General features: G+C 45.4%; 1 long non-coding RNA gene across 3 annotated transcripts; it reads right to left on the bottom strand.

Moving 5' to 3' along the window:
- Positions 1–3178: 3178 nt before the first annotated feature.
- On the bottom strand, positions 3179–12523 carry LOC122438413. Of its 3 annotated transcripts, XR_006268544.1 has the most exons (4): positions 8418–12014; positions 6042–6157; positions 5567–5668; positions 3179–3439 (listed from the first exon to the last, which is right to left on the bottom strand). It is a non-coding gene; the product is annotated as an uncharacterized LOC122438413 (long non-coding RNA). The 3 variants fall into 3 exon arrangements; XR_006268543.1 differs by lacking the exons at positions 6042–6157; positions 8418–12014 and adding an exon at positions 12025–12523; XR_006268545.1 differs by lacking the exon at positions 6042–6157.
- Positions 12524–13503: the final 980 nt, after the last annotated feature.

Genomic DNA, 13503 nt, shown 5'->3' with positions numbered 1-13503 from the left:
CTCCAGAGGTGGAGAAGGGGGACCTTCCCCTCCACAACAATGCCTAAGTCAAGTTTGGGGAGTATAGGAAGGGTACAGGGCTCCCATGCCCTCACATCCTCTTCCCATCCCATCAGTATACAGACAAGTAGCCCATTTTTCCCTCACACGATTTCTCTCACCTATTATGAAAACAGTCAAAAATCTGGGGGGAAATGCATTAACCAGCTTGAAAGCTCTCCTAATCTCCTTGTTCAAGGTTTTGTTTAACTCAATCTCCAGCAAACCCTCTAATCTTGTTTAATCTTTCTGGTGATTGCCTCCACCCTGTAGTTAGCTAGATACCTCCCCTTGAGTCCCTCATTAGCATAAACTAGGGACTTCTCCAAAAGGGCTTGTTAGGAAAACAAAAGATTCTTTTCCATCACTCAGGAAAGCCCAAGTGTTTTAGGTTATCTGTGCCAGGAACAAGAGACAAAACCAAACGTATGTGTTTATTATGCTGCAGTATTTAATAAGCTCTTTTGGAATAAATGGGTATATGATGTTTCTACCGTAATTAAAACACACACACACACACAAACCAAGGGGTTCTCACATCCTCCACATCCACAACCTAGTAGGTAGATTATCTTTCTTCTAAGTGAGGAATCAAAGCAGAGGAGACATGCCCGAGGACACAAAGGCAGGAAGTGGCATAAGTGAACCTAAACCCAGTTCTCTGATTCTTTTTTGGTTGGATTTGTCCTCTCCTATTTTGCCTTTCCTCACTTTGAAATGGGAGAGAGAACGGACACTTTCTGAGTTCTCGTGACGTATCTGCCATCTCAACAGTAGCTATTTGACACAGTCTTTCCAAAGACAAAATTGAAGGGATTTAGGTAGTTTCCTAAGGACACAGGTGCTAAACAGTGCTTGCAGAATATGAATCGTGGTGAGTTCCAAATATTACGGGGCTTGAGTTAACTGTATAAATGTCATCCAAATAAATGTTCCAGCAAAGAGAACGTAGCCCAACCTAAACCTCAGAATTTCTCAATCTGACTTACCAATGTCAGTGAAAATCATGTTTCCAAACATTTGGACCAACAGTTTCACATAAGATCATAAAACATAACAAAGTTAATACAGAATGTTTCTTCTCAAAAGTGTCCTCAATTTGTTATGCCTTAAGAGATAATTCATAGTGTGGCTGTTCATTTTAAAGATATACTTCCTCTAAAAATGAAAGAAAATGTCTTTATTAAAAGTCTGTGAGTGGTGGTCTATTGTTGGTTGAGAAGAAATGACACTTTTTGTCTGAGGTTAACAATAATGGAAATAGATAATATAAGTAATCTGTGACCATGCATCTTGAAGCTTTCAGAGCTGAAACAAAAAAGACTTTATTTTTATTTTTTAAGACTTTCTTTTTAAAAAGTTTGTACTATAATGATTGCCATAATTATGCCCTAACTTTTAAGGTCATTATGCTTACCAAAAAATATTTAGGAAACAAGCTACTATATAGTTCTCAGTTCTCTAGAGAAAGCATAAGTTTTGATGTTTCTGATACAGTAAGTCACTAGAATTCATAGAAAAATATTTTTAGATATAGTTTCATGTGTTGAAAAACATAGGTTTAGTGAACTGTAGCACCTAAGTATACTTTGATTATGAAGACATTTTATATTTTGAAATAATGTAAGAGCAATCATATTCTTTTTTTTATTAGAAAAGAAAGCCAGTCATACCAGAATGCAGAAATTATGCTGACTTGATTTGGTTGTTAGAAAAGTTGTTTCCTTTTTCATGTTGTGGCGCTTTAAACAACACACTATCCTATCTATTATTAGTTGCTAAGTCATTTCTGACTCTTTGCCATTCCATGGACTGTAGCCCATCAGGCTCCTCTGTCTAACCGATTCTCCAGGCAATAATAATAGTAGGTTTACATTTCCTTCTCCAGGGGATCTTCCAGGGATGGAACCTGAGTATCCTGTGTTGGCAGGCAGATTCTTTACCACTGAGCCACCAAGGAAGCCCCTATTAGTTTGCTAGGGCTGCCGTATGAATAAAACAGATGAGGTGGGTTAAACAACAGTAATTTATTTCTCATAGTTCTGGTGTCTACAAGTCCAAGTTCAAGGAGTCAAGAAGTTTGGTTTCTTCTTGTGACCACCTTTCTTTTTGTACTTGTGTATATCTAGGTCCTTAATCTCATTTTCTTAGAAAGCCACCAGTTAAACTGGATTAGGCCAACCATGTGATCTCATTTTACCTTAATTTCCTCATTAAAAGCCCTAACTCCGGAAGGCAATGGCAAACCACTCCAGTACTCTTGCCTGGAAAATCCCATGGGCAGAGGAGCCTGGTGGGCTGCAGTCCATGGGGTCGCAAAGAGTCGGACACGACTGAGTGACTTCACTTTCACTTTCCACTTTCATGCACTGGAGAAGGAAATGGCAGCCCACTCCAGTGTTCTTGCCTGGAGAATCCCAGGGACAGCGGAGCCTGGTGGGCTGCCGTCTAAGGGGTCGCACAGAGTCGGACACGACTGATGCGACTTAGCAGCAGCAGCAGTCTTCACGCTGAGAGAGCACTACTTGAGAGAGCAATTGAAAAGTTTCCAAAATTTTGATTCTGTCTGAAGAAAGGACGCTGGAACTGTCTGTTCTTGGTGCCTCGCAGAGAGACTCGCAGCAACTCTCCCTTACAGCTTTCGTGGCTTGGATGTAGAACACATCCAAAGTGGCCACAGCTGTGGTAGAGCTTGGTAAAAGACTGAAGATACCCTGGTGCTTTGATGAAAAGGCCAGTTGGCTGGTCCTCCCTCGAAAAGCTTATTTAGCCCCCAAAGCCAACTCTGTAACATACTTAAAACTGCTATTTTCGCTTATTTCTGGAATGTAAAAAAAAAATGTATAAAATGAATTAGCGTATGCTTCCTGAATATAAAGGAGCCAAAGTTGAAAAACAAGAAAAGCCCTAACTCCAAATACAGTCACAGTCTGAAGTTCTGGAGGTTTGAATTTAACAGGATTTTCTTTTTTAATCCTTTTTTTTTTTTTCAGCCTGCTGCATGGCATGCAGGATCTTAGTTCCCCAAGCATGGACTGAACCCATGCCCTCTGAAGTGGAAACATGGAATCTTAACCATTGGACCACCAGGGAAGTCTCTAAGGAAGGATTTTTAAAGGACACACTTCAACCATAACACTCTCTTTGCAGCTTTGTACTTTTCAATTGATCTTTAAAATAGTGTAGCTCTATAACATTGCTACTTTAAGGTTTTGTTTAATAATTTATAGGCATATGCTTTTTTTTCTTTTTTGCAAAGTGCTCAAAATAGTTAGAATGAGTCCAGATAGTTCTTTGACCTCTAAAAAAGCAAACATTATAGCAACTCTATGTTTCAATCCATACATATAGTCCATTTTCCTTCATCCATTTCTCTTGCCCATAATGAAAACAGTAGAATCTAGAGGGGAAAAGGAAAGAGGAAAATTATATAGGGAAAGATGAAGTGTAAGAAATATTAAACTGCACAGGACCACTAACACATTATTTCTAAGGAGACTGGACCCTAACCTCCCACTAGAAAGGCCTTCTATTCAGAGGGGTTTCTGAAGGATTGTATGCCCTGCCCTCAGATCAAATAAGTCTTACATATAGTTCGCCATCTATTGACCAACATAAAGTTGTTATACTCAAACACAATGCCAGAGAGAACAATTTCAAACCTACAAACCTGCTTGGCTGGGTGAAAAACCACACGCTGTCTAAATAGCATACTGTCCATTCATGCATGTCGAACAGAACTGCCCAACAGGTATACCACTTGTGGAGGTATGCTGTGATGTTGCCTCCCCCACAAGGATGTATACAAAAATCATCATCCACGCCTCTCCTAACAACAACAAAAGTCTTCTGCGGAGATATAAATATCTGGTAGAGAGATTGGAGCAGTATGTTGGTTGCATGTTGTAAGTCCTGAAAAAGGGTGAAAATGCAGAGAGAGAAGGTGCAATAAGAGAGAGAAGGAGAAAACCTTAAGGCCATAACCTGGAGAATATGACCATGAAAGAGATAAATTTGGGGAAAGAGTCAGTAAAAGACTTTAAGAAGGGACAGCAGAGACAACCAGTTAGGCTGGTACCTGGGAGGTGAAGTTTAGTGATATGAACTGAAAAGTTTCCATGCCATTTAGCAGCAAGTGGCTCATTAGTGTCCCTGGTGAGGGTGGATGAGTGGGCACAATGGTAACAAAATCTCAATTTTCAGTGAGTGAAAGAATAGGAGGTGGAGAAGGCTGAGTGCTTACAATCCTCTATAGAGAAACTCAGCTGCAAAGGGAGAACGATGACTTGGGGACAATATAGACCAAAGGGAAGTGAGAGAATACTGCTTCTTTCATGACCTGAATCCTTACAACAGACAGCTAGTTACATGCTCAATTAAAATCTATCTCCACGTTTTGGTTTGTTTGTTTGTTTTTACAAAAAAAGGTACACTTTCTTTTCATTAATTTGTTCTCACAACAGTGCTGTTGAAGTCAGGGCATGATCTCTACTCCATAAATGAAGAAGCCACTTGCATATGTTAATAAGTGGTAAAAGGCAGACCAGTGCTTTGCCTCAGGGCTTCTGGCCCAAGGCTATGATGTTCCACAGAACTGTAGCTGCCTGAGGAGTATACGCAGTAATATTCATGCCAGTGATTTGTGAGAGGCTCCCCATGGACTCCCACCTCTCCGGTTTGACAATGGTGTGTTTGCTTTGGAGTATGACACCAGCACTTTCACAGCCATCCTGTCCTTTCAACTGGTAAACCACAGGGGGGCACTCACATTCACCACAAGCTTGTAATAACTTGTGCTTACTTCTGGTGGGCCATCACTCTTTCTTAATCAGAGCATCCCACTGTATTCCAAGTAGTAATATGCCCAACTCAAAGATAAGAGCTCCCAGACATCTTTTCAGCTGAGGGTAACCAAAGAGATATAATCTGAAGTTGGTTGTATATTCTAGTTGTTCCTTGAAAACCACATGAACACCTGAACAGAAGCTGCTGTGCACCCTTTGGGCTTCCCCCGCTCCCCATCCCTGTACCACTTCTCTTGTTTTCCACATGCCTTCTGTTTGGAACAGGTATTTGGATAACTGGGCAAGTTGAAGAAGGAAGCCAGTGCTAAGGATGTTGGGGAAATGATTGAACTAGATCAGGTCAGTTGTGAAACCAAGAAGCCACCAGACCAGCCCTCTAGCAGGTCACCTCTAGAGTTTTTGTTTTTGATTTTCCACAAAGAATACTGTTTCACCAACTGCAATTTCTGGCCAAACACAATTTCTATGCAGTAAGGCAGTCGTTCCAAACTTTCAGTGCTCCCTAGAAGTACTATTTCTGTCCCCTTCACTACTCTATCTTTTCTTTCTCTCATGTACAAAGAATACAGTAGGGCCAGCTTCCCCTTCTCACTGCCCACCCATCACCCCAGAGTTGACTGCCCACACCTCCCTGTCCCATCACTTCCCCCGACCGCTGGGGTCCTCATAGTCGGGGCCCCTTCCCCCGAGAATGGTCTCAGCAGCATGAAGCTCTTGCTCACCCCACCTATGGGAATCTTCCTCCTCTCAGGTCTGTCCTCGGTCCAGGTTGGCCTTCGTCTCCGCTTCTTCTGGGTAGGTTCCTCCTCCGTAAGTGTCAGCGGCTTTGGGCCCCAGAAAGGACGGAGACCAGGAGCTCAAACCAGCAGCCATGATCCATCTAACTCAACACACTCAGAGAAGGGACAGTCTGGGAGGCCGTGGGGGGCAAAAGGGCTCTGTCCTCTAGAAGAGCCAAGGTCAGGCCGCCCACACGCACAGGGAGGTGCAGAAGGGAGGACTGGGGTTCACCGGGAAGCAGGGTGCAGGGGACCGCTTTCCTGCACCAAGTCTCAGCACCCGCTTCCTCCAGCGTCATGGTGGAAGCTGCCCCACACGAGGGCTTGCGCAGGACGCAGGCGTGGACCGGCCGAGGGCGGGGCCGAGACGGGCGGGGCAGGGGCGGGACCTGCGTCAGACTCAGCACGCGAGGCCCACCTGGTATATAACGGTGAGAGCCCTCCCAGCCCGCAGCATCGGCGGCCTTGTAGGCAAGTTCGCAGCACTTCCGGCCGTGTGTGCCACCGCAGAGGCTCATAGAGGCAGACGTCGAGCTAGAGAAGGTAGGTGTCCTCAACCGGAAGGCAGGGTGTGGGAGGTCGCGGGGACAGACTGGCCTACAGGGAGGTGGGTGTTAGGAGACGCGGAGCCCGGGGCCTGGACTCCAGGACTGGGGAGGAGTTCAGGGCAGAGGCTGGCGGGAAGGCCCGAGAGGCTGCAGACAAGGGCGGCGCAGCCTGGGCCTAAGCCCCTTCTTACACTGCAGTTGCTGGGCGCGGTCCCTGGCGTCTGACACTGAGTCCTCCCATGCCTTCAAGGCTTCATCTCCCCAAGTTCCTGGGGAGCCACACTTGCTCAGCACAACGTGAGCCCAGGCCTCTGGGCACTGATTCCCTGGTCATAATATAGGGTAGCGCCTCGTGTCCCCATCCCAGGTGAAGGAAGAGAAGGTAAGAGACCTGCTATCCAGGCTACCAGTTCTGATGGGAGACAAGGATAGCTTTCTTCTTCAGAGCACTTTACAGGGCGGAGTGCAGCTGTCCTTTCCTAACTACAAATACCTGTTTTTCAGCCTGGAAAATGAACCCTTCTGGAAACAACGAAAATTTTGAGGGCAATACCTCCAGACCTTTCTTCTATGTGCTGCCCATGGCCCAGCAGCCTCGCCTGGGTCCCTGGTACCAGAATCCTGTCTATAATCCACTCTCCATTCCTGGGGCAGGTGAGGAATCTGAATCCCCAAGGAGGTTCAGTGAGATTAAGGACCCTCCCTGTAAACCAAGGCCTGAAGGTTTTCTAACACCTTTATCCATTACTTCCCTTCACCCTGTGTTCACACTAAGATTATGGCAGCCCATGGGGCAGTGTTTGTTGTTCAGGTTAAAAGAAAATATGCAAATTCTAGCTTTGTGCCAGTTATTCTGCTCAATAGTAGAAATGGGTTCTCTCATTTGACATCAACCCATGAGCTTGGTATTGTTGCTGCCCTTGCTCCCCAAATGAGGGAACCGAGGCTCCCGGTCAGAGACTGGCTCAGGCTCACAGAGTAATCCAACCAAAGTCTCCTTGGGTTGTGAGACCAGTCTGGCTGGAAGAGGTACCTTACAGCTCCTAGTCTCTATACTTCTTTGATGAGGCCTAAACATTCTAAGGGGGCTCAGAGGTAAAGAATCTGCCAATGCAGGATACTTGGATTCCATCCCTGGGTGGGGAAGATCCCCTGGAGAAGGAAATGGCAACCCACTCCAGTATTCTTGCCTGGGAAATCCTGGATAGAGGAGCATGAGAGGCATGGGAGATGGGTTAAGAAAGTCGTTAGCAGTTACTCATGTAAAAACTGGGGGAGGACTTTATGTCCTTTGCTTTGTTACCTTTACAGAAGAGGTAACAGAAGACTCAGTGGGAGCCCGTGGTGGGTGTGAGCAGCTGTGGCTGTGCAGTGAGTACTCGCTGAATGTTGTGACTGGCTGCAGGAGACAAAATGGCTAACTATCCCCTTCTCTTTCTAGGTTTCACAAGTGGAAGTCTGTATTTTCCATGTCCTGTGGCGCTCAGTGAGCATCCTACTTTCCTCATCCCTCAGTCCCTGTTACCCACTACTCTTGACCAAAGATCCATGGTCGCAATGTTTTATAACATGGCACAGTTCCAACAATATGGTGGCTGCTGGAAAGAAATGAAAACAAAAGACACACAAACAGAAGCTGAACCTCAGCAGGCTGAAAATTTGGACAAAAAGCAAGATGTGAACTCAGAAGGTAACAGCCATGACATGAGAATGGTGACCAGTATCCCTGAGAATGTGGCTGAAGAGGAAGAGGTGGAGAGCAATGGCCGCCCTGAGGGAGGTATTCCCTCACCTACCTGGTTGGCTCAGGTCAACAAAGTAGATGAGGGCATCCAGGGTGACGTGGGTCAGTGCCATGATGCACAGCCTGAGTCATCATCAGAAAGCAGTGGACCGTGGTGGGATTATCGGGACCTCTTTGAATCTGATGATGATGATTTTGATTCTGAGAGTTATGAGGAGTTCATTCCCCACCTCTCAATGTCCCCTGTCCCCCTGCCAAATGAGGTAGGTGAGGGCATACAGCTCAGGAAATATCCCCAGCAAACATCCTCCAGAGGTGACACTCACATCCTCCGTGAAGAATGTCATTATACCGCCCCTCATGCCACCCTGTACAGAGTGGATAAGGGTATCCAGGGGGAAATGAGAGAAGGAGCAAAGCAGATGGCGAATGGGTACCAGCATGAAGATGAATACGTAGATGAGTTACACAATAACTGTGAGCAGCACAGTTCCTCCCCTACCTGGTTGCCCCTGGTCAACAGAGTAAATGAGGCCATCCAGGGTGACATTGTTCAGTGCTGTGATAAACAGAACAAGCCATCATCAGAAAGCAGCGAAGGGCCACGGTGGGAGTATGAGGATCTCATTGAATTTGATGATGATGATTATTCTGGTGGTTATGAGGAGTGTTTTTATTCCCCTATACTGTTCCCTGCCTCCCTGAAAAATGAAGGAAGTGAGGACATACAATTGGAGACAGACCCCCAGCAAATGCCATCCAGAAGTGATGATCATATCCTCCATGAGGGATGTCGGTATTCCGCCCCTCCTCCTACTCTGCATAGAGTGGATGTGGGCATCCAGTGGGAAATGAGAGAGGCAGCAGAGCCAATGGAGAGTGGGTACCAGGATGAAGATGAGTATGAATATGAAAGTGAGGTAGAGAATAACTATGAGAGGTACGGTTCCTCCCCTTCGTGGTTGACCCAGTTCAACAAAGTGGATGAAAGCATCCAGTGTGATATGAGATATGTAGCAAAGCAGATTGAGTGTAGGAGCCAGGATAAACATGATTATGAAGGTGAGGAACAGAACAGTAGAAGGTGAGAACAGAGAACAGGGGCAGGGTTCCTCCCCTACCTGGTTGGCCCAGGTCAACAAAGTGGATGAGGGCATCCAGTGCAACGTGAGTTGCTATGAAGCCCAGGTAGAGAAATCTCCCCAGCAAATGCCCTCCAGGGGTGAAGAGACAGCATCAGACAGCAAAACCAAGGGATCATGGCAAAAAAAACAGTTACAAACAGGAAACTGAATGTGGATAAAGATGAAGTGACCTTAAATGATGAAACTGAGGAGGTATATAATGAGAACTTGAAAAGATGTGCAAAAGTTAAAAAGACCATGAAAGGCACGAAGCTGAAAGACATGAACAACTTCTCAAATGCTAAGACAGCCTATCTGTTGAAGAAAACTACTGCCTTGACTGTAGTGCTTCCTGAGGATTCAAGAAGACTCTGAGTTGGAAGAGGAAGGTGACATGGATGAGGTAGAATGCCTCCTTGAAGAAGTGAATCTACAGGGCCCTCTGACATCTTCCAAAGGAAGGTCTTATCATGAGGCTGGAAGGATAATCAGGATGCCACTAAGAGCTCTGTCCCTTCTCGACTTGTGGCCTGGCCCACCAGAAATAAGTGCAAGTTATTCCAAGTTTGTGGTGAATGTGAGTGTGTCCCTGCGGTTTACCAGTGGAAACGACGGGATGGCTGTGAAAGCACTGGTGTCAGGCTCCACAGCAGACCCACCATGGCCAAGCCGGAGGGACTGCAGTCCAGAAAGCCTCTCACAAATCACTGGAGTGTGAGTGACTAATGGGTTCATGTACTATTTAGTTGTCTGTGCTGGTTCCCTACCAGGTGAATCAGCAGCATTTCCTCATTTTGAAAGTGTGCTGTCACTTAAAGCATACTGTGCTGTGTGCCAAGTTGATTCAGTCGTGTCTACCTCTTTGCCACCATGTGTACTGTAGCCCACCAGGCTCCTCTGTCCACAGGATTCTCCAAGGCAAGCATGCTGGAGAGGGCTGCCATTCCGTTCTGCAGGGGATCTTCCCAACCCAGGGATCGAGCCTGCGTCTCTTATGTCTCCTCCATTAACAGGCAGATTCTTTAACACTAGTGCCACCTGGAAAGCCCTATTAACTATACTGCCCATATTCAAAGGATCTGCAAAAAGAATCTTAAGTTAGAATTCCTGCATTCAGGGAAAATGCAGTGTAATCTGAGACAAAGTGCTCTAGTAGATGATAGAGATCTGGGTGGTGGTGGTAAGGAGAGTTTGGCATAGTCAAGAGAACATCGATCTAGCAGGACTGCTGAGAATGGGCGGTCCATGTGGAGGCAGAGAATTGGAACAGACAGGATCTGTGGTTTGGAGGTGAGAGGAGAAAGTTTTGGAGTGGGAATGGAAACAGCAGCCTGAGCTCAAATGGACAGCCAGGGCAGAATTCTGTTTGAGAATCATCCTGCCAGAGGGGAGAATTGTGAGGAATTGGGAAAGAGGCTAAGAATAGGGTAAAGGAGTGTTTCTTCTCACTTAGAGTTTTATCCTGTAGGCAATAAGCGACTAATTCAGATTGAGTAGAGAAATGAAATGAATGTGCTCTAGGAATTTCAACCAGCATATAAAGTATTTTATAGGAGAAATTAGAATGGAAAGTGCTTATATGGCTGAAAATCAGTTTTATTCAACAGAACAAAGTGGTGAGGGTTCTGATTCACACAGGAGTAAAAAATATGTGCAAGGACTAAAAACCTTTTTAAAAAGACTGGAGTTTGAAGTTGGGAAGAGTTGATTTGCTTTGCTGTGTGGGTTGTGGGTAGCAGGAGTGTAAAATGGTGAGATTGAGGGACTGGACCAGCAGACCACCCACACCTGGTTGAAGCTTGAGTTTGGAGCACCCTAGGACTGGCAGGGGCACAGCTGACAGGAGTGGGGAGGGAGCACCCTAAGGAGAACTTTGGGAGATGATTACATCTGGGGTGCAAAGAATGAAGCAAAGCAGGTAAGTGAAGAATAGGATACATAATGGTCCCAGGGAAGTTTAAGTTTCTGGCTTAGTCCTAAAACCTTGAGACTGAAGAAATATGTAAGCCTACCCCTTCTACCAAAGGCTGGGATATTGTCATAACTAAACTCCTAATCATTAACATGACTTTTTGATTCATCCTTAGTGATTTGGAAGAGATTTTTAAAAACAGGATGAGTTTATGAGCCAATTTTTTGCTTTTGGTATGTTTGGTCCTTTTTTAGTCCAGAGATAAGCTTCAAAATAACTATCTTAAAAGAGGTTGAGGGTGGTCCCGTTGAGGTGAGGCTCAATGAATGAAAGAGGCTGGGAACCACTACATTGTGTGCATGAAGGATCTTTATACAATGTCTTTAAGGCAGAAGTACCCCTTCTTAACAAACACCATCTTATGCTGGTACAGTGGATAGTGTGCACACAGCTCCACCTGGTCTGGACCCACCCTGTGTGGCCCACAGCTCCTCTCAAGTCACCTGTATAAAACCTTAACACCAATGAATATGAGGACCACCTGAGGTGAAACCCAAGGGACCACCCCCCAATGCATCCTTTGTCCCCCATGGCATTTCTACACGGAATATCCTGTTACAGGATTATTGAAGCATAGACTCTGCAAGCAGCTACAGTCCAGTGGAAGACCAATGCTCTTGCAGCCAGAAGCCCTGGAGTCAAGGCACTGCTCTGCCTCTTACCCCAGATAGTAACAATTGCAAGGCAGCTTCCTCATCTATCGCCTAGAGATCATGCCCTGACTTTAACAGCGTGGTGTGAGAATGAATTAAAAGTGAACTCATTTGTAAACAGTGGTCTGTAACTTGCGTGCATTGAGTCTGTTACTTGAAACCCTTCCACACTCACACTGCATGACTTTGACTTCTTTCCACAGTGGAATCCAAAGTCCTTGGTTGATACGTGGACCAGAAGTTCCCTGGCATGTTCATTGTCTGGGACATCTGGTATACAGTCTTCTGGCTTAGTCTCATCTTCCTGAGATGAGTGTGTAAGCTCTTTGGCAAAAAAAAAACCAAAAAACTGGAATTCACCTGTTTGAGAACACAGCATATCCTGGCTTTCTCATGGGCTGGAGATCCTAATGTCATCATAAGTGACCTTCTGAAGAGCTAGACAGACAACACAAAAGAGTGGAAATAACTATCCTAGAAGAGCTAGCTGTACATGAAAACAAAGTAGCTGTTCTTAAAGCAGTTACTAGTGTTTACACAGAGATGATCTGTGAGCTCCAAGTTCTGATTCTAGATCACAAAATCAGATTCTAAGATCACAAAGTTTTCTCCTAACTTAGACAAAGCATAAAATCAAAAGTTTCCTGATATAATAAAAATAACATGCTAAAATAGCCACTATCATGTTTATAATCTCATACATGCCATTTCAATCAGTAGAAAACTACAATGAACCAAAATAAAAAGGGTCTTTTTAGTAAAAGCTAAAAAATTTGTTTTTAGGTGACTCAGGGCTTCCCTTTTGGCTTAACTGGTAAAGAATCTGCCTGCAGTGTGGGAGACCTGGGTTTGATCCCCGGGTCGGAAGATCCCCTGGAGAAGGGAAAGGCTACCCACTCCGGTGTTCTGGCCTGGAGAATTGCATGGACAGAGGAGCCTGGTAGGCTATAGTATAGGATCGCAAAGAGTTGGATGTGACAGGAGCAACATTTTGTAACTAAAGGTTAATAAAATATGCCCAGTAGTCAGATTCTATATAAATATACTGATGCTGTATTTCTATACCACATCATGCTGGGATGTAGAACTTAAATTCACTGAAATAACAACTTGGTTTTTTATTTTTGGAAGAAGAGAAAGCAAAAGGTTGCAGGGAAAATTGGAGGGAAGAAGTTTTAACCTAATCATAGTTCCAACCTGTCATTACAGTTGTGTGTGATTTACCTACCATAACTTCCAAGTTCCACAACACTGAGAGGCTCATGGGGGTAGGATGTGAGTGATCTATTCTAACAAGGAAGGGGGTGATGCAGGAGGGAGGAAGCAAAGCCAGAGGGAAGGGCCTGTTGTAGGGGAAGGAGGTGGGAATGATCTGTCCCAGAGCCCCACCCCACCCCCCACCACAATCCACAGCTCTGGATTCAAGATCTCCCTACAGGCCAGGCCTGCCCTCCATGGGGGCTGTGGGGCTGCCATCTGCTGCTCAGCTCCCTGATCACCCACCGTGCCCTTTACTGACCTCTCAGGACTTGGGACGTGGGACTCCTGCTAGACAGGCAGCACCCAGTAAAGAACTACCGCTAGGACATCTAGTGGTTGAGTGGTTAAGAACCCATGTGCCAATGCAGGGGACATGGGTGGGCTCCCTGATCTGGGAGGATCCCACATGCTGCAGGGCGAATGTGCCCGCGCACTGCAACAGAGAACCTGAGCGTTGCAGCTAACACCCAGCACATTCAAATACATGTATTTTAAAAAGCTGCCAGAGAAACAGAAGACAGATTGTGAGCACACTTTCCTTCTGCCAACAGAGCCCTCAGACCCCAGGGTTTTAAGGAT

This window comes from Cervus canadensis, chromosome 3 (assembly GCF_019320065.1).
Source record: "Cervus canadensis isolate Bull #8, Minnesota chromosome 3, ASM1932006v1, whole genome shotgun sequence".
NCBI lineage: Eukaryota > Metazoa > Chordata > Mammalia > Artiodactyla > Cervidae > Cervus > Cervus canadensis.
This window is presented reverse-complemented; position numbering and strand designations above follow the sequence as displayed.